The 19211-nt window shown below is 36.0% G+C and overlaps 1 long non-coding RNA gene across 1 annotated transcript in view; it reads right to left on the bottom strand.

The window, feature by feature from the left end:
* Window positions 1-19211, bottom strand: part of LOC309861483 — a 547912-nt gene that overhangs the window by 348495 nt on the left and 180206 nt on the right. The gene's annotated exons all lie outside the window — the stretch shown is intronic.

Here is a 19211-nt window from a genome sequence, read left to right as displayed (position 1 = left end):
AAAATTGTTAGTTCTTTTTGTTAGACAGGCCCTTTAAGTTTGATATAAGTATCCACATTTTATTAGCTAAGTCATATGGCTATTGTTTGTGTTGAGGAATCAGGAAAACCTACTTATCCCATATATTTGGAACAGGGGTGTATTTGGGAGTAAGTTAATATTTATTAACTAATAATTTAATCTATGCAAATTCTGTTCAGTTTTTTTCAATAAATATTATATGGAATTAGCTATTTGTCAGATATAGAGGCCAACTTTTAATGTATATTCACTTGAGTATACAGAGACAGAAACAAACACAAACACAGATAATGCCACTCTATGAGAGGAAAAAGTAAAGCAAAATACAAAAATGGAACAAAACAAACAAACAAAATTTCTAATAAACCAAAAGTACAACATGTGGAAAAACGTTGGTGTGTTTAAATTGGAGGAACGGGGACAAATATTCTTATAGAGATCTTTCATTAGAGAACTAAGAAAATTAAAAGTGAATATGCATATGCATGATAATAAAGTGTTCAAAGGAATTGAAGTAATTTCCTGAAGTAGGAACCGTGTGAGAATGTCCAAAAAAATGAAAATTAGGAAAATATTATGGAATATAATAAAAGGTAAATTTTTTCTAGATTTTGTATGGGTAAGTAAAAGACCCAGAATAACCAACAATATATTAAAGAAAAGAACAAAGTTGGACTGATACAATAAAATAACAAGAATTGTTATAAAGCTGCAGTAATCAAGGCAGTGTGATTTTGGCAAAATAGTAGACATGTAGATCATCAGAAAAGAATAGAACCCAGAGATAGACACACATTAATATAATAACTTTACCCTTGACAAATACGTAAAACCAAAACAAATGGAGAAATGTACTCTTTTCAACAAAGATGCTGGAAGAACTGCAAGCACATAAGAATGAATTCTTCATTTCTCCATAATAAAGTAGGTGAATATCATTAGAATTGAAAACTTTTGCTAAGTGAAAGACTATGTCTAGAGAGTAAGGATGTAGGAAGCATATTGTGAGAACTTATTAGCAGAACCACATATGTTATGCAAAATATTCACATAATTATTTTTTTAAGATTTTATTTGTTTATTTACCTGACAGAGATCTCAAGTAGTAAGCAAGGTAGTCAGAAAGAAAGAGGAAGGGAAGCAGACTCCCTGATGAGCAGAGAATCTGAAGTGGAGCTCGATCCCAGGACACTGGGATCATGACCTGAGCCAAAGGCAGGGACTTTAACCCACCGAACTACCCAGGATCCCCTATTCAAAGAATTCTTAAAGTCAACAATAAAGAAACACTTTGATTTTAAAAAAATGGACCAAATACCATAACAGGCACTACACCCAAAAAATTTTTAAATAAATAAATAAATAGAGTTGGAAAATAAGCATGTGATAAGATACTTCATATATTATGTTACATGAAAATACATTAACATACATTGTACATCTATCAGAATATCCAAAATCCAGAGCACTAACAACACGAAATGTGGACCTGGACTTGAAGCAACAGTGACTCTCATTCATTGCTGGTAGGAAAGCAAAATTTTATAGCCATTTTCAAAGATAGCTTTTCAGTTTCTCATAAAACTCAACAAACTCTCACCACACAATCTAGCAATTATCCAAAATAATTGAAAATTTATTGTTCACACAAAAACCTCATGTGGATATTATTCATAATTGATAAAACTCAGAAGCAACTCTCAAGTCCTCTGGTAAGTGAATGGTTAAGTAAATCATGGTATATCCGGAAAATGAAATATTGTTCTACACTAAAAGTAACAAGCAACTATCAAGATATAAAAAGACATGAAAGAACGTTAAATGCATATTAAGAAATAAAAGAACCCAAAATGAAAAGGCCACATAATGTATGATTTCAGCTATATAATATTTCTTGTCAAAAGGACAAAACTATGGAGATAGGGATTGGGGAGGGTAAAGGGGTAAAAAGTGGAAAACAGAACTTTTTTGGGATGATGAGTCTATCCTGTATGATACTATAGTAATGGATCCAAGCCATTATATATTTGTTCAAACCTATAGAATATATAATACCAGATGTAACCCTAAGGTTAACTATGCTTTTTGGTAATTGATATGCATCACTGTGGGCTTATCAAATGTAACAAATGTAACGCCATGATGAGGGATGTTTATAATGAGTGAGACCAGGGATGTGTGGGGAAGCGGTATATGAAAATTTTTGTATCTTCCTTGCAATTTTGTTGTGAATCAGAAACTACTCTAAAAATAAAGTTTACGAAAATAAAAAGAATACAAATGTGTACATTTGCACAAATGTTACTCATGAATATAATTCATTATGATAAATAAAATACCAGAAAATTGAATCTATCAGTAGGTAAGTGAATGTTATATTTAAACAAATTTTAATAATTGCAGATTCCAAAGATGTACCAGTTTTAAATTTTTTGAATTCAAAATTTTTTTCATTGAAAGTTATGTCATTCATGTTGTCAACTCCTAATTTAGGTTTAACAACTAGAAGAGTAAATGGCATTATTTTTTAATGTTCAGAAACCTGCATTCTAATGAGGGACTGTACCACAAATGCATATGTAAATGTACAGATATTACATTTCAAACAATGACAACATGTTTTTATAAACATATAATGTATTATTAGCCACAGAGGTACAGGTCTGTTTATCCCCAGGTTTATACACTTCACGGCACTCACCATAGCACATACCCTCCCCAATGTCCATAACCCTACCACCCTCTCCCTACCCTCACTCCCTCTGGCAACCCCCAGTTTGTTTTGTGAGATTAAGAGTCTCTTATGGTTTGTCTCCTCTGTCGAGGATGTGGAGAAATGGGAACCCTCCTACACTTTGCTGGGAATACAAACTGGTGCAACCACTCTGGAAAACAGCAAAGAGGTTCCTCAAAAAGTTGAAAATAGAACTACCTTATGACCCAACAATTGCACCACTGGGTATTTACCCTAAAGATACAAACATAGTGATCCAAATGGGCATTTGCACCTGAATGTTTATAGAAGCAATGTCCACAATAGCCAAAGTATGGAAAGAACCTAGATGTCTATCAACAGATGAATGGATAAAGAAGACATTATATATATATACTTGCATTGCAAATGGCAAGATTTCATTTGTTTTGAAGGCTGCATAGTATTCATATAGATATAGATATCTATATATATCATATAGATATAGATATTCACAGTGTTTTCTTGCAAGCAAAAAAATATTAAATGCTAATATTTTACTTTATGAACATATGTATCAGTTAAGGATTAGATGATACTGGTTATTTGAAAATGATTAACACATATATTTCAAATGCACCCAGAAAAGGATGGATTTTCTTTCTACTAAATTCATTGACAAAATAAACAAGCTTTTATAATATATGTTTATGTAATCAGAAATAAAACAAATTTTAAAATGAAAGTGCTTTCAAGCAAGTTTAAATAAATAAATAAGTTATATTTTGTTACTATTTTAATGTATATTATTAGCACTAATAGAAATTTATCATTCAATTAATATACACAATCACAAAGTTAAAATAATTTTCTTTCTTAATTTTATCTATTTTCTGAGTGAAGGCTACTCTAGACTTTGTCACATACTGAAATATAAATTTTTATTGACAATAACTTTCTTTTCTTGAATTTTATTTTATTTTATTTTTTGTACTTCTATTCCCTAAGGGACATATAAAACCTTTAGTTGCAAAATTGAGAACTGACAGGTACAACACAAATTCAGCCAAATACAAAAATTTTGCAAAATACTTACTTAAACCACTCCATTATATTAATTTAGGCTATCTCAGGAGTTAGTATATGGAAAAAAAAAAACCATAATGTTTTAAGTTTAAAAAAGTGCATAAAAAGGGTAAAATAATAATATATTTTTATTTGTAATAAATGGTGTATCTTGAGAATATTTGAACTAAACTCTATAAGTGAGTAAAAAGTGTTCTCTCATTTCATGTAATTAGATTTTTATTTCTTCTATGTGTAACAGAAGAGGTCATCAACAGAGAAATTTCTATTTTGTTTTAGATGATTTGTCACAGAAGTATAAAAGAAAAATCCAAGTTTCCTGCATCCTGTGTAGGCTACTCAGTTCACAGCCCAACTCCTGGCTACAACTCACAAAGATACTCAAGTTTTCATCACAATAAAAATATACCTTGGGATCATAAATTATATTATTTTAATTATACATCTTTTCATTTGTCGCCAAGACTTTTCATTTGTGCTGTATCTTTATAATATCTTATTATGGAGGAGGGGCAAGGTGGCAAAGAATTAGGAGGCCATGTTTCGACCCTTCCCCTAAAGTGTGATAAATATCTACCAGAACACTCTGAACTCCCATGAAGTCAGCCTGAGATGTAAGATTATATACTTCTGGATCTCTACAGGAAAAGAAGACATCAATGTGTTGGGGTCAATTCCAAGTTAAAACATGTTAAACCCCTAGGGCCTGCCTGAGCCTACTTAGCCATAGAGATTCCATGTTGCCTAGGTAGACATTTCATTGTGTAATAAATGCCTCAACAGTTATTGATATCAGTTCCAGGTAACTGTTGCTAAAACACACACCTAAAACAAGGCCATTTTGTTGTTTAATAAATGCCTCAACAGTTACTAGTATCATTCCAGGTAACCGTTACTAAAACACACAGGTAGGAGACATCTAATCAGCCAAAGCCACATATGTAGATGTCTGCGATTGTGCCCTATAAAAACTAGCCTGTAAGACCAAGGGGCATCGGTCTCTTCGAAGGTGGTCCTGGCCAGTTAGTCTGATTTCTAATGCTTGGCATAGAATAAAGTTTTACATAACTTTCACTTTCTCTCAGCCCCATTTCCCTGACCGATCAGTCTAACTTCTAATGCTTAGCATAGAATAAGGCTTTGTGTAATGTTGTCTCAGTCTTGTTCCTTTGATAATGGGTCCAACAAGTGGAGAGGTAAACCATAGTGGGAATCCTGGGACTGATATCTGAGGATAACCAGAAGGGGGAAGGAGCCACCAGAAGTGATCCATTGATAGTAAAAACCCAATATGAAAGTGTCCTGTGATTGGAGACCAGCATTAACTTGAATTCTGGTTGAAAGCACTCAAAAAGAGCAAAAGATCTTAAGGGTCCACTGGAATAATCAGGCAGGAGCAGGCATGGACCTAAGCCCACAGACCCATGATGGTCTCTGTTGGTGACCACCCTTGCCAGAGAGAGTCCAGCAGAACCTCCAGAACCAGCCTCCAGTCCCTTGTCCCTGAGCCCATGTCTTTCTACTGCTAGCACTACTGCTTAGCTGGGAACACTCCTGCCCATGCCTGAGAGAGCCCCATGTGGGCCCCAGCCAGTGGTCTCATAGAAGAACTACAGCCTTCTATGACCAGCCACATGGTTTGAACATGCCTAGACCATGCCTGAGAAAACCAGATGCAATCTCTGGTCGGGATCCCTCAGAGGTGACTCCTGTGACCTTTGTGACCACTGTGTCTGAGCACACTTGGTGTGGGCCTGAACTCGATACAGCAGTTCCAGCAAGGCATCCATTGGAAGCAGACTCTATGTAGCAATATCACTTGCATTTTTAGTGACACGGGGGTTTAGAGACAAGCGGGAGCCTCAGTTGACTGCTGGGACATTCCCTGGGGTGCACACCACCTGTGGGAGATTGTGCTGTTCAGTGGAGTTTGCAGGGGGTGGGTGGAGGCTGTGTGCTCTGGACCACCAAGAGGGAAACAGACTGAGTCTTCTCTCTGAGATGGAGATCTGGGCACAGACAATTTTCTTTCCACTGAACCTCTTAAAAGCATCAAAAACCCCAAACAAAAACCTCCAGAGAACAAAAGCCCGAAGAAACAGTTTACACAGAACCCATCCCCTTGAGAACCTGCAGGGCATAACAACCCAAGCAAAACTGAAGGGGGAACAACTCAGCAGGACCCTCCCCCAAATGGCAAGCCAAAAGAACAAGAAGGCAACCACCACGGGGTCCCCATGAAGCTGTAAAACCCCAATATGAGGGGAAAACAAAATATTAAGCTCCTGGTATTGCCCTAAAACCTGTATATTTCATAGACACAATGTTTAATTAACTCTCATGGTTCTTGTTCTTTTACTTTTTTAACCTACTTACCATTACAACTAGAGGTTTAGTACAACATATTCCATAATAACTTTTTAACTTGAACTTTATTCATGTATATGCCAGGGTTTCTTTTTCTTTTTCTTTCCTTTTTTTTTTAATATATATATAGATATAAACGTCGAGGTAAAACTTTTTCCCTATTCAATAATACTCCTATATATAAACCAGTTATAATTTCCCTTTATCTATGGAAAATTGAATCCCTTAACAAAGATATCAAGATTCACCCAGGAAGAACCAAAATGAACTTCCTCACCCACATTGAGGATTTAGAACCGCCCTCTCATCTTATTCTTTTGTCAGTGTTTTGGTGTATATTATTTTATTCTGGTATTATGTAAATATTATTGTTGGGTTTATTTTGGTTAGGTTCATCTTTTTTTTTTTCTTCGCATTTATTTTGTTGGTATTTTTGTTTGTTTGTTTTACATTATATGCCTAATAAATCTTACTTTTGGGGCTGATTTTGGCTGGGTTCTCTCTTTTTTTTTTCTTTTTATCTCTCTCTTTATTTTCTTTTTCTTTTTTCTTTCTTTATTTCTTTTTTTTTCCTCTTTTTGGCAGTGACTACTAATTGTTCCAAAACTTTCCAGGGTGCAGCTTGCCTGGATTGTGGTTGATATATTCAGCTATACATCTCCTCAACCATCTCTAAACAAAATGACTTGGAGGAGTAACACCCAACAGTGGAAAAATTCAGAGATGATGCCTTCTCTGACAGAACTATTGTATATGGACATAAATGGTATGTCAGAAAGGGAATTCAGGGTAACAATTATCCAGACTATGGCTAGGCTATGGAGTAAATAGTTAGTGATGATATGGAATCTCCAAAGCAGAAGTGTGAACAGATCTAGCAGAAGTTAAAAAGGCTATCAGAGAGATTCAATATAATCTAAATACTCTAACACCTAGGTCAATTGAGGCAGAAGAAAGAATTAGTGCTCAAGAGGACAAACTGATAGAGAAGAAGGATCAGGAGGAGGCTTGGAACAAATAGCTTAGAAGGCATGAAAAGAGAATTAGGGGGAAAATGACACCATGAAACATTCCAACGTCAGAATTATTGGGATGCCTGAGGGGGTGGAGAAAGAGAGAAGACTAGAATATATACTCAAAGATTCTGGATGAAAATTTCCCCAATCAGGGGAATGGAACAAGTGTTCATGTCCTCAAGGCAGAAAGGTCACCTCCCAAGATCAATGAATCTAGAAAAATCACCAGACACTTGATTGTGAAATTCATGAAGCATAATTGTAGACATGAGTTCCTAAGGACAGATAGTTGAAAGAGATTCCTTTCATACAGAAGAAGGTCCATCAGAATAAGATCAGACCTGTGTCGGGGACCGCCTCTGGCTGGGAAAGTCCCCCCCCCCATTACAAGATGGCGCTTGGCTCACTGCCAGCAAAATATGCTTCAAGTAAACAACGAACGTTCTGGTGAAGCCTGCCTAAAGGAGGATATAGTTATTGGCTGTTTTAAATTTAATCAACATAGTAATAGGACTCTCATTGGCTCTCCCTATTGCTTGGCCCCTTATTGGTCACGCTGCTGCATATAAGCTAAGGAAGTTGATGAAATAAATGGATGAAGCATCAACACCATACCAGGCTGATTGTCATTCTTGCGGGCCGAGGGCGACAAATGGTGCCGGCACCCGGGAATTGTTAACGAGTAGTAAACCTTGCAAGGAGAAAAACCGCAGGTAAGCAGGGAAGGGACCATGATCAAAGTGGTGGGAAAATTGTACAAGACCGCAACAAGAAGCGGGGCGGCCATAGAGCCGGGATTTTCTTAATTAACCTAAGTGGCCAGATGGGTTCTGAATTATCAAAATCTAGATTGGAGGGTTCTTTAAAGGACCTTCTCAAAGCCAACGGTGCACCTCGGAAATAAAAAACCGCCAGAGCATTTCTAACTACAGTGGAAACCGTTGCACCTTGGTTTTTGGATGAGGGTTTGTTAAATATTCCGCAATGGGACCATTTAGGAGAGGATCTTAAGAAAAGAGATAAAAGCAAACCATTGCCTCCCGGAACATTAGCTATATGGACTCTGGGCAGAGGATGCCTTGGGAGACATAAGCTGAGATGTCAGTCAGCTATTCAGGAGGGAGCTGAGGCCCTTGAGGAAGTTAAAGAAGAATGGTCATCTCGTGCTTCAGAAAGAAACAGTTCTAGCGAAGAGGAAGAGGAAATGTCAGGGGAGGAGTTAGAGCAAAAGGTGGGGCAGAAACCTGAGCCCCACCACCGTATAACACTTGTACGAATAAGGATATATGTGGTTGTCATGCACCTACTAGTGAGAGTTGGACAACTAAATGGAAAGAAGCTGGTCTCACCTCAGCTTTCCCAGTTTTAGAGGACCAAAATCACCAATGATACCACCAGCCGCTTGACTTTAAGTTAGTCAAGCAATTGAAGGGAGTAGTTATGCAGTATGGCCCTCAAGTGGCTTTTACTATCTCCTTAGTGGAGTCTATAGCAGGAATTAACTTAATTACAGAAGACTGGGGGAATCTAGCAAGGGCCGCACTTTCTGGGGGACAATACTTGGTATGGAAGACAGCATGGCAAGAACACTCTCAAGATGTTGCTTGGTGCAATGCCGCAGCCGGTAACCTGCAGTAAGTGAACAATTGCAATCAAAATATAACCTTCTCCCCAACGCCTGTTTGCATAGCCTCTCCTTTTCTTTTCCTCCTCTTTAATGGCAGCAATCTCAATGATAATCATCTCAATTGCTCAAATGACAATTGCTCCTTATCCCAATGCTGGAACGGTACCAACTTTCGCTCTGCTGTTGTCATGCATATTCCCACTAACATTCCAGTCCCTGTTTCTATTACAGATGATGAATCCATAGTTCTTCTCTCACGACAAAAAAGAGACTTCGGAATCACTGCTTCCATAATAGCCACTGTTGCAGCCTCCGCAGAGGTCTTAAATACTTTAGCTGAGGGTACCACAGTTGCCTTACAAACGCAGTCGCAGTTGAATGCCCACCTTAAGGCTGGTTTATTAATTCTCAATCAACGAGTGGACCTACTGCAAGAACAAGTAGACATCCTGGCAGATATTATGAGTGTTGGTTGCCTCGTTCCCTACCCCGCCCTTTGTGTTACCCCTGTAAAATTCTCTCAATTTAATAAGGCCAGGAATCCCTCCCAACAGCTCTCCCAGTATTTGCAGGGTGCTTGGTCTGACGATTTTCAAAATTTCACACGAATCCTTCTGGCTGAGATAACTCGAGTAAATAGTACGCATGTGCAACCAGCTTCCCTCCCAGAGCTATTTCAAACATTCTGCAATATGTTCCAGTTCACCAAACAATGGGCTGGCACAATTGGTCTTCTTGTCCTCCTTCTTATTGTCATTCTGCTTCTATTCAGAAAAGTTCACCAATGGAGAACACAGTAGCGAGAGCAGAGCCGAGCTATAGTACAAGCCCTTATGTCAATAGAGGCTGGGACATCTCCCCAGATATGGCTAAGCATGCTAGATCAGTAGTCAAATATGGGTAAGATCAGTAGAGAAACATACCAACCTAAGACAGGACAGAGATCATTGATATCTTGTGTCTGATGATGGGTAAGGATGTTTTCTGCTACTGACGAACTAAGTCAGGCACGATCTCTGCCATAAAACAAAAAAGGGGGAGATGTCAGGGACTGCCTTTGGCCGGGAAAGTCCCCGCCATTACAAGATGGCACTTGGCTCACTGCCAGCAAAATATGCTGCAAGTAAACAACGGACGTTCTGGTGAAGCCTGCCTAAAGGAGGATATAGTTATTGGCTGTTTTAAATTTAATCAGCATAGTAATAGGACTCTCATTGGCCCTCCCCATTGCTTGGCCCCTTATTGGTCACGCTGCTGCATATAAGCTAAGGAAGTTGATGAAATAAACGGATGAAGCATTAACACCATACCAGGCTGATTGTAGTTCTTGCGGGCCGAGGGCGACAGACCTGTCCACCAAAACCTGGCAAGCCAGAAAGGGCTGGCAAAATATGTTCAGGACAATATATAAGAAGAACATGCAACCAAGAATAATTTATACAGGAAAGCTGACATTCAAAATGGATAGAGAGATAAAGATCTTCCAAGACTGACAAGGTTTAAAAGGGTGTATAACCACCAAACTGACACTACAAGAAATATTAAGGGGAAGGGTTCATAAAAGAAGAAAGGGCCCAAGTGACATAGAACAGAAATTTACAGAGACGATCTATAGAAACAAGGACTTCACAGTTAACATGAGGTCAATAAAAACTTATCTTTCAAAGATCACTCTCAATGTGAATGGCCTAAATGCTCCCAGAAAATGGAACAGGGTTGCATACTGGATAAAACAACAGGACCCGTCCATATACTGTCTAAAAGAGACACATGTGTAACCTAAAGATATATCCAGACTGAAATGAAGGGATGGATAAGCATCATTCATGCCAATGGGCCTCAAATGAAAGTTGGGGTAGTGATTCTCATATCAGATAAATTAGACTTTAAGGTAAAGGCTGTAGTCAGAGACACAGAAAGACACTACATCACATCTTCCACCAAGAAGATCAAACCATCATAAATATTTATGCCCCCACTATGGGAGCAGCCATCTACTTAACCCAACTGTTAATCAAAATAGTCATACTTATATGAAAACATTAATTGTGGGGGATCTTAACACTTCACTTTCAGTAACAGACAGATCATAAAAGCAAAAAATCAAAAAAAGAAGAGCTTTGAATGGCATATTGAATCAGATGGACCTCATAGATATATACAGAACACTCCACCCTAAAACAACAGACTACACATTCTTCTTGAACACACATGGAACTTTCTCCAGGGTAGAATACATACTGGGTCACAAGTCAGGACTCAATGTGTACCAAAAGATTGATATTACTCCCTGAATATTCTTAGACCACAGTGTTTTGAAACTGGAACTCAAACATAAGAAAAATTTTGGAAGGAATTCAAAAACTTGGAAGCTAAAGACCATCCTGTTTAAGAATGTTTGGATCAACCAGGAAATCAAAGAAGAACTTAAAGAATTTATGGAAACCAATGAGAATAAAGACACTTTAGCCCAAAACCTATGGAATATGGCAACAGTGGTCCTGAGGGGGAAATACACAGTTATCCAAGCCTACTCAAGTACATTGAAAAATCCAGAATACACAAGTTCCCTTCATGCCCTAAATAACTGAAAAATCAACAGCAATTTACACTATCTCCATGCACAAGAAGGGAAATAATCAATATTAGAGCAGAGAGCAATGAGTTAGAAATTAGAGGTGCAGTAGAACACATCAATAAAACCAGAAGTTGGTTATTTGAAAGTATCAATAAGATCAATAAACCACTGGTCAACTAATACAAAAGAAAAGAGAGAGGACCCAAATTAATAAAATTATGAATGGAAGGGGAAAGATCACAAATAACACAAAGGAAATAGAAAAAATCACAATTATTATCAACAGTTATATGGCAATAACATAAGAAACCTAGAATAAATGGATGCATTCCTGGAAACCTATAAACTTCCAAGGCTGAAACAGAAAGAAATTTACAACCTGAAAAGACTAATATCTAGTAAGGAGATTGAAGCAGTGATCAAAAAACACCCACAAAACAAGAGGCCAGGACTTCATGGATTCCCTGGGGAATTCAATGAAACATTCAAATAAGAAATAAAATCTATTCTCCTGAAGCTGTTTCCAAAAATAGAAACATAGGAAAAGTCTCCAGACTCTTTCTATGAAGGCAGCACTACCCTGTTCCACAAACAAGTCAAAGACCCCATGAAAAAGGAGAATATCATACCAATATCCATGATTAATATAGACACCAAAATTCTCAACAAGATCCTAGCTAATAGTATCCAGCAGTACATTAAAAAAATTATCCACCATGACCTGATGAGATTCATCCCTCGGTACAAGGGTGGTTCAACATTCACAAATTAATCAGTGTGAAAGAACAGATCAATAAAAGAGGAAAAGGAACCATTTGGTCTTCTCAAGTGATGCAGAAAAAGCTTTTAACAAAATACAGCATCTTTTCCTGATTAAAACTCACCAAAGTACAGGGCTAGAGGGAATATTCTTCAACTTCATAAGACCCACCAGTGAAAAATCCACAGAAAATCTAATTCTCAATGAAGAAAAGCTAACAGCCTTCCCTTTGAGATCAGGAAGACAAAAAGAATGCCCACTCTGACCACTCTTGTTCAACATAGTACTAGATGTCCTAGCAACAGCAATCTGTCAAGAAAAAGCAATAAAATGTATTCAAAGTGGCTAAAAAGAAGCCAAACGTCCTCTCCTCACAGATGACATGACTTTATGTGGTAAATCCAACAGAGTCCAGCCCCCAATTACTAGAACTCATACAATAATCAGTAATATAACAGGATATAAAATCATTGTACAGTAATTAGTTTTCTTTGTATAAACTAACAATGTAACCATAGAAAGGGCAATTAGAGATTATATTCCACTTCTAATAGCACCAAAAACTGTAAGATAACCTTGGAATAAACCTACCCAAAGAGGTAAAGTATCTTTACTTTAGGAAGTACAGAACACTCATGAAGGAAATTAAAGTAAACACAAAAAGATGAAAAAGCTTTCCATGCTCATGGATCAGAAGAATAAATATTGTTAACTTGTCTATGCTGCTGAGAGCAACCTATAGCTTCAGTGCCATATGGAACAACAAAACAAAACAAACAAACAAACAAACAAACCAGCAGCATTTTTCGAAGTATTGGAACAAACAATCCTGAAATTTTTCTGGAATGAGAAAAGACACAGAATCTCCAAGGAAATGTTAAAAACAAAAAAAGAAAGCTGGGGCATCAAGTTACCTGATTTCAAGCTTTACTACAAAGCTGCAATCACTAAGCATGGCACTGGCACAAAAACAGACACATAGACCATTGGAATAGAGTGGAGAGTCCAGATATGGACCTGCAACCCTATGGTCAAATATCTCTGACAAAACAGGAAAAAAATATTCAGTGGATAAAAGACATTCAATAAATGATGCTGGGAAAACTAGACAGCTATGTATAGAAGAATGGAACGTGACCATTATCTTACACTATACACAAAAATAAATGAGAAATACATATCTATCAAAATCCTAGTGGAGAACATAGGAAGTAACCTCTTCGACATTGGTCACAACAACTTCTTTTAAGACATCTCTTCAAAGGCAAAGGAAACAAAAGTGAAAATGAACTGTGGGACTTCATCAAGATCAGAAGCTTCTGCACAGCAAAGGAAACAGTCAATAAAACAAAGAGGCAACCCATGGGATGGGAGAAGAGATTCGCAAATGACAATACAGACAAAGGGCTGATATTGAGGATCTATAAAGGATCTTACCTATTGAAAATTACTTTAAATATAATGAATTAAATATAAATGAATTAAATTAACTTATCAAAGGACATAGTGTGGTCATACAGATGTTTTCTTTTGTTTTTATTTGATTTGGTGGTTTCCTTTTGTTTGTTCTTTTTGTTTTGTTGTTGTTTTTGTCATACAGATTTAAAAACAAGAGGAGTAACAAGGACTATATATATGCTGCCTACAGAAGAATTATTCAACTTTAAAAAGACATACAGGGGCACCTTGATGGTTCAGTTCATTCGTTAAGTGTCTGTCTCCTGCTCAGGTCTTGATCCCAAAGCCCTTTGATCCAGCCATGCATGGAGCCCATTTCTCCATCTGTCTGTGGGCCCCCCTTGTTTATTCTCTCTCTTTCTGTCAAATAAGTAAATAATAACTCTTAAAAATAAAAATAAAGATGCATATATGTTCTTTTCCCCGTGTTTGAAGGTTGGCTGCCATCACGAATGACACAGTAACTACCCAGACCAGGAAGTTCATGAGCAACTGAATACTTTGGCAGAAAAAAAAAGGTCATTGATGTACTTTATTCCAGAAGCCAACACTACCTAAAAGATAAATTTGTGAGAATATAGCCAAAATGCACAAAGACTACATCAGTTATCTTTGAATTTTGATTCAGAATTCCTTTCAGTGGTGGCAAGACAACTGGCTTTGGATTAGTTTATGATTCCTTGGATTGTGCCAAGAAAATTAAACCCCAGCGAAAGAAAGAAAGAAAGAAAGAAAGAAAGAAAGAGAGAGAAAGGAAGAAAGGAAGGAAGGAAGGAAGGAAGGAAGGAAGGAAGGAAGGAAGGAAGGAAGGAAGAAAGGAAAGTGAACCTAGACATCCAGATGTAGACTTGCAAGACATGGCCTATATAAGAGAGAAAAGACCTCAAGAAAACAGCAACAGGAACACAAGAATGGAATGAAGAAACAAAATTTTAGCATTGCAAACGTCAATGATGACGTTGGCAAAAAGTGATCTGGAGATTGGACAAAAGAAGGAATAATTCTTCAGGGATTTAATCTGTCATGATTGTACAGATTTTTCTTGAAAGGATTAATAAAGTAGGAACTTTAAAAAATAGACACATGTAGTATAATAGTGAAAGGATGGATAAGGGCATTTCATGAAAATAGAAACCAAAAGAGAACAGCAGTGACCATACTTATAAAAGAGAAGAGAGGCCGTAAGCCATAAATAGTAACAAAAGACAAAGGACATTATATAATGATTAAAAAATGTCAATTGATCAGGAAAATATAACAATAATAAATATAGATGCATCAAACATAGAGGAGCCTAATGTATTAAAGAACTAAAAAATTGTGCAATACAGTGATATTAATGCACTTCAATACCCCAATTTAACAATAACACACAGACAGAAAATCAACAAGGAATTGTTTGACTTATTACTTGAGGCAAAATGGACATAATTGCCATAAACAAAATGTTCCATTCAATGGAAACAGAAAGATAGTTTTTAACAATTACACATGGAATATTATGGACAGATAGTATTATAGATTAAAAATCTTTATAAATTTAATAAGATTGAAGTCATATCCAATAACTTTTCTAACCACAATTGCATGAAACTAGAAATAATAGCAGGAGTAAGGCTGGAAATTTCAGATAGGTGAAAATTAACCAACAGGGGCCAGATCTCAGAACCCAAAACCAAAGGGTTCAACCAACTGAGCCACCCAGGAACCTCTTCAAAACAATTGTAAGAGCTATGTTTTTTTAGCAATGAATGTCTATATTAATTAAAAAGAAAGATATGTTGATGAATTCCCAACACTTCTTTTGTTTACTTTGATTCTGGAGACATTTCTGGTAATAACTTGTTAAGGCCAATGCAAAAAAGGATGTTGACTGTGTTCTTGGGATTTCAATGGTTCCTGTCTCACATTTATGTCTTTCATCCATTTTGAATTTATTTTTGTGCATGGTGTAAGAATATTCTTTTGCTGCTTTCTGTCTATTTTCCCCAACCATATTATCATATGGTTAAACTTATTTGTGGAGCATAACAAATAGCATGGAAGACATGGGGAGTTAGAGAGGAGAAGGGAGTTGGGGTAAGTTGGAAGGGGAGGTAAATCATGAGAGACTATGAACTATGGACTCTGAAAAACAATCTGAGGAGTTTGAAGTGGCAGGGGAGTGGGAGGTCGGGGTACCAGGTGGTGGGTATTTTAGAGGGCACGGATTACATGAAGCAGTGGGTGTGGTAAAAAATAATGATTACTGTTATGCTGAAAATAAATAAATTAATAAAAAATTAGAACTTTATTATTATCTAGCAATTCCAATTCTGGGCATATATCAAAGGAGAATGAAATCAAAATCTCAAAGATATAGCCCACCCATATTCATTGTGATATTATACACAGCAGCCAAGATAATAGAAACAACCTAAATGTCTATCAGTGAATGACTGAATCAATGGAATGAAGAACACACAGTATATATTTGTGGTATATATATAATCTATATTATATATTATATATATTATATTTATTCAATAAAATTAGTTAATTTTATGTATTACAAGGTATTGAACATTGTTAAATGATTCAGAAACTTATTGAATCTGGAATTTTGATGCCACATTAATGAGATTTTCTGATCACATTATATAGAACCCTATGCTGTTATTTGCTTTTTCATTTAGCTAGTGAGATATATGGTAAAACCTATCCTACCAGAGTAACCTAAGTCATTGACCACTGCTACTTCATTCTTCACCTATTTGTCTTTTATCTCTTTATTTTTATCAGGGAAATTAGGTTTCCTCAAAAAGATTTTTCACATTTCTTTTTAAGTATATTGTATTTAATGATTTCACTGTATCATGAATGGCTCTCCTTTCCATTAAATTTTCTAACAGACAATTGATGTGTGAAGAAAAGCAATTGGGCTTCTTACCTATTTTTTTCTCTACACTTTACTGACCATACGTATTGGTTTCAATATTATTTTAGCTTATTATCTTGGGTTTTCTCTGTATGAAAATGTACCTTGGGAAATAATTATATTTGCATCATCCTTTCAAATCTATGTATATTTTATTCCATTTTATCCCATTTTTCACTGACTATAGTTTCCATAACAAGGTTGGATGCTAGTAGTAATCAGGGGGAATTCCTGCCTTTTTTTATGACTTTTAGACAATTCCTTCATTAATTAATTATTTAATACAATGGTTATTACTTGTTTCTGCTATATTCTCATTGCCATATCAATAAAGGTTTCAATTTCTAGTAAAAAATAAATAAAATGATTACCTTATTAAATGTACTGTAGCTTTTGTTAAGATAAAAGCATTTGAATTAGTTCTTCATAGAAACCTTATTTGCTTACAATATTCTTAAAGATGAAATGATAACAGATTTATAATTATAAATCTGTGTGTGAATGTAAAACTAGATACAACTGTTAGGATTCATTTATTAATACTATGTGTTTGCTTCTAGCAAAGGGTCATCACTTTTGTTTTTTTTCACAATTAATGTGTATATATATATATATATATATATATATATATTGTTGTTGTTGTTGTTGTTTATATATTTCTCACTTCAGTAACAAAGGTTTCAAAAAGTGATAAAAAGTGGATATTTCAAGTGGAGTTTGGAAATTATTTTTAGTTGTTTTTTTTTATAAATTAATTTATTTATTTTCAGAAAACAATATTCATTATTTTTTTTCACCACACCCAGTGCTCCATGCAATCCGTGCCCTCCATCATACCCACCACCCGGTACCCCAACCTCCCACACCCATGCCACTTCAAACCCCTCAGATTGTTTTTCAGAGTCCATAGTATCTCATGGTTCACCTCCCCTTCCAATTTCTCCCAACTCCATTCTCCTAACAACCCTGTCCTCCATGCTTTTTGTTATGCTTCTAAAATAAGTGAGACAATATGATAATTGACGCTCTCTGCTTGACTTATTTCACTCAGCATAATCTCTTCCAGTCCCGTCCATGTTGCTACAAAAGTTGGGTATTCTTCTTTTCTGATGGAGGTATAATACTACATAGTGTATAAGGACCACATCTTCCTTATCCATTCGTCCATTGAAGAAGATCTTGGTTCTTTCCATAGTTTGGTGACTGTGGCCATTGCTGCTATAAACATTGGGGTACAGATGGCCCTTCTTTTAACCACATCTGTATCTTTGGGGTAAATACCCAGGAGTGCAACTACAGGGTCATAGGGAAGTTCTATTTTTAATTTCTTGAGGAATCTTCACACTGTTCTCCAAATAGGCTGCACCAACTTGCATTCCCACCAACAGTGGAAGAGGGATCCCCTTTCTCCACATCCTCTCCAACACATGTTGTTTTATGTCTTGTTAATTTTGGCCATTCTAACTGGTGTAAGGTGATATCTCAATGTGGTTTTAATTTGAATCTCCCTGAGGACTAGTGATGATGAACATTTTTTCATGTGTCTGATAGCCATTTGTATGTCTTGATTGGAGAAGTGTCTGTTCATATCTTCTGCCAATTTTTTGATGTTTGCCTGTTTCATGTGTGTTTAGTTTGAGGAGTTCATTATAGATCCTGGATATCAACCTTTTGTCTGTACTCTCATTTGCAAATATCTTCTCCCATTCCGTGGGTTGCCTCTTTGTTTTTTTGACTGTTTCCTTTGCTGTGCAGAAGCTTTTGAAATTTTTTTAATTTTATTTTTTCAATGTTCCAAATCCATCATTTATGCACCACACCCAATGCTTCTTGGAATACATGCCCTACTTAATACCAACCACCAGGTTCACCTAACCACTCACCCCTCTTACCTCCAAAACCCTAAGTTTGTTTCTCAGAGTCCATAGTCTCTCATGGTTTATTTTTAAAAACTTGCAAGTGAGGACAGAGTGATGCATGAAGTTGCATTGGTTTGAGATTTAATATATTTCTGATATTCTGTTTCCCAAACTCCTTTTAAATTAAGCTTGAAAGGGAGCAAGAATAGAAATTGCCTCTGCCCGCTAGACTGTTTTTCATCCTTCTCTACATCACTTTCACTGTACATAAGTGTAGCCCTCTTGCTCAGATACTCACAATAAAAACATAAATAAAAGATACAAGAGTACTAGGGCAAGGATGCAGTTGATGTATGGCAATTATCACATGCAGTACTTGCTCATATCATTGTGCCAGAAAATGTGGATTGTGGATTTCAAAAATGAAATGTTTACACTATTTAGAACCCACACTAATAAAACTGAATGCTTTATTAAATACCTTTTAGTGAATGTTATTCTTAGGAATATTATTAACTAACTAGTGTTCAATGCATGGAGTATGTTGAATGTATTACAAAATGAATTACTATATTAAATACATATTTAATAATATAAATAATTCACACTTAAATATTAAGTAATAAAGATACATTCATTGATTTTTTTTCTGTTCTACTGAAATACAATTGATTTAATTGTACCATTCTTTGGTTTACCACAGAAAATTTTGATATATTTACATATTGTAAAATGATTTTCACAATATTTCGTTATGACCTATCACCATTCATAGTTACAATTTATATTCTTACCATGAGAACTAAAACCTAATCTTTTACTAACTTCTT

Source organism: Mustela nivalis (genome assembly GCF_964662115.1).
Source record: "Mustela nivalis genome assembly, chromosome: 3".
In the NCBI taxonomy this organism is placed as follows: Eukaryota; Metazoa; Chordata; class Mammalia; order Carnivora; family Mustelidae; genus Mustela; species Mustela nivalis.
The sequence above is the reverse complement of the archived record's forward strand: the minus strand, read 5'-3'. Positions and strand labels throughout refer to the sequence as shown.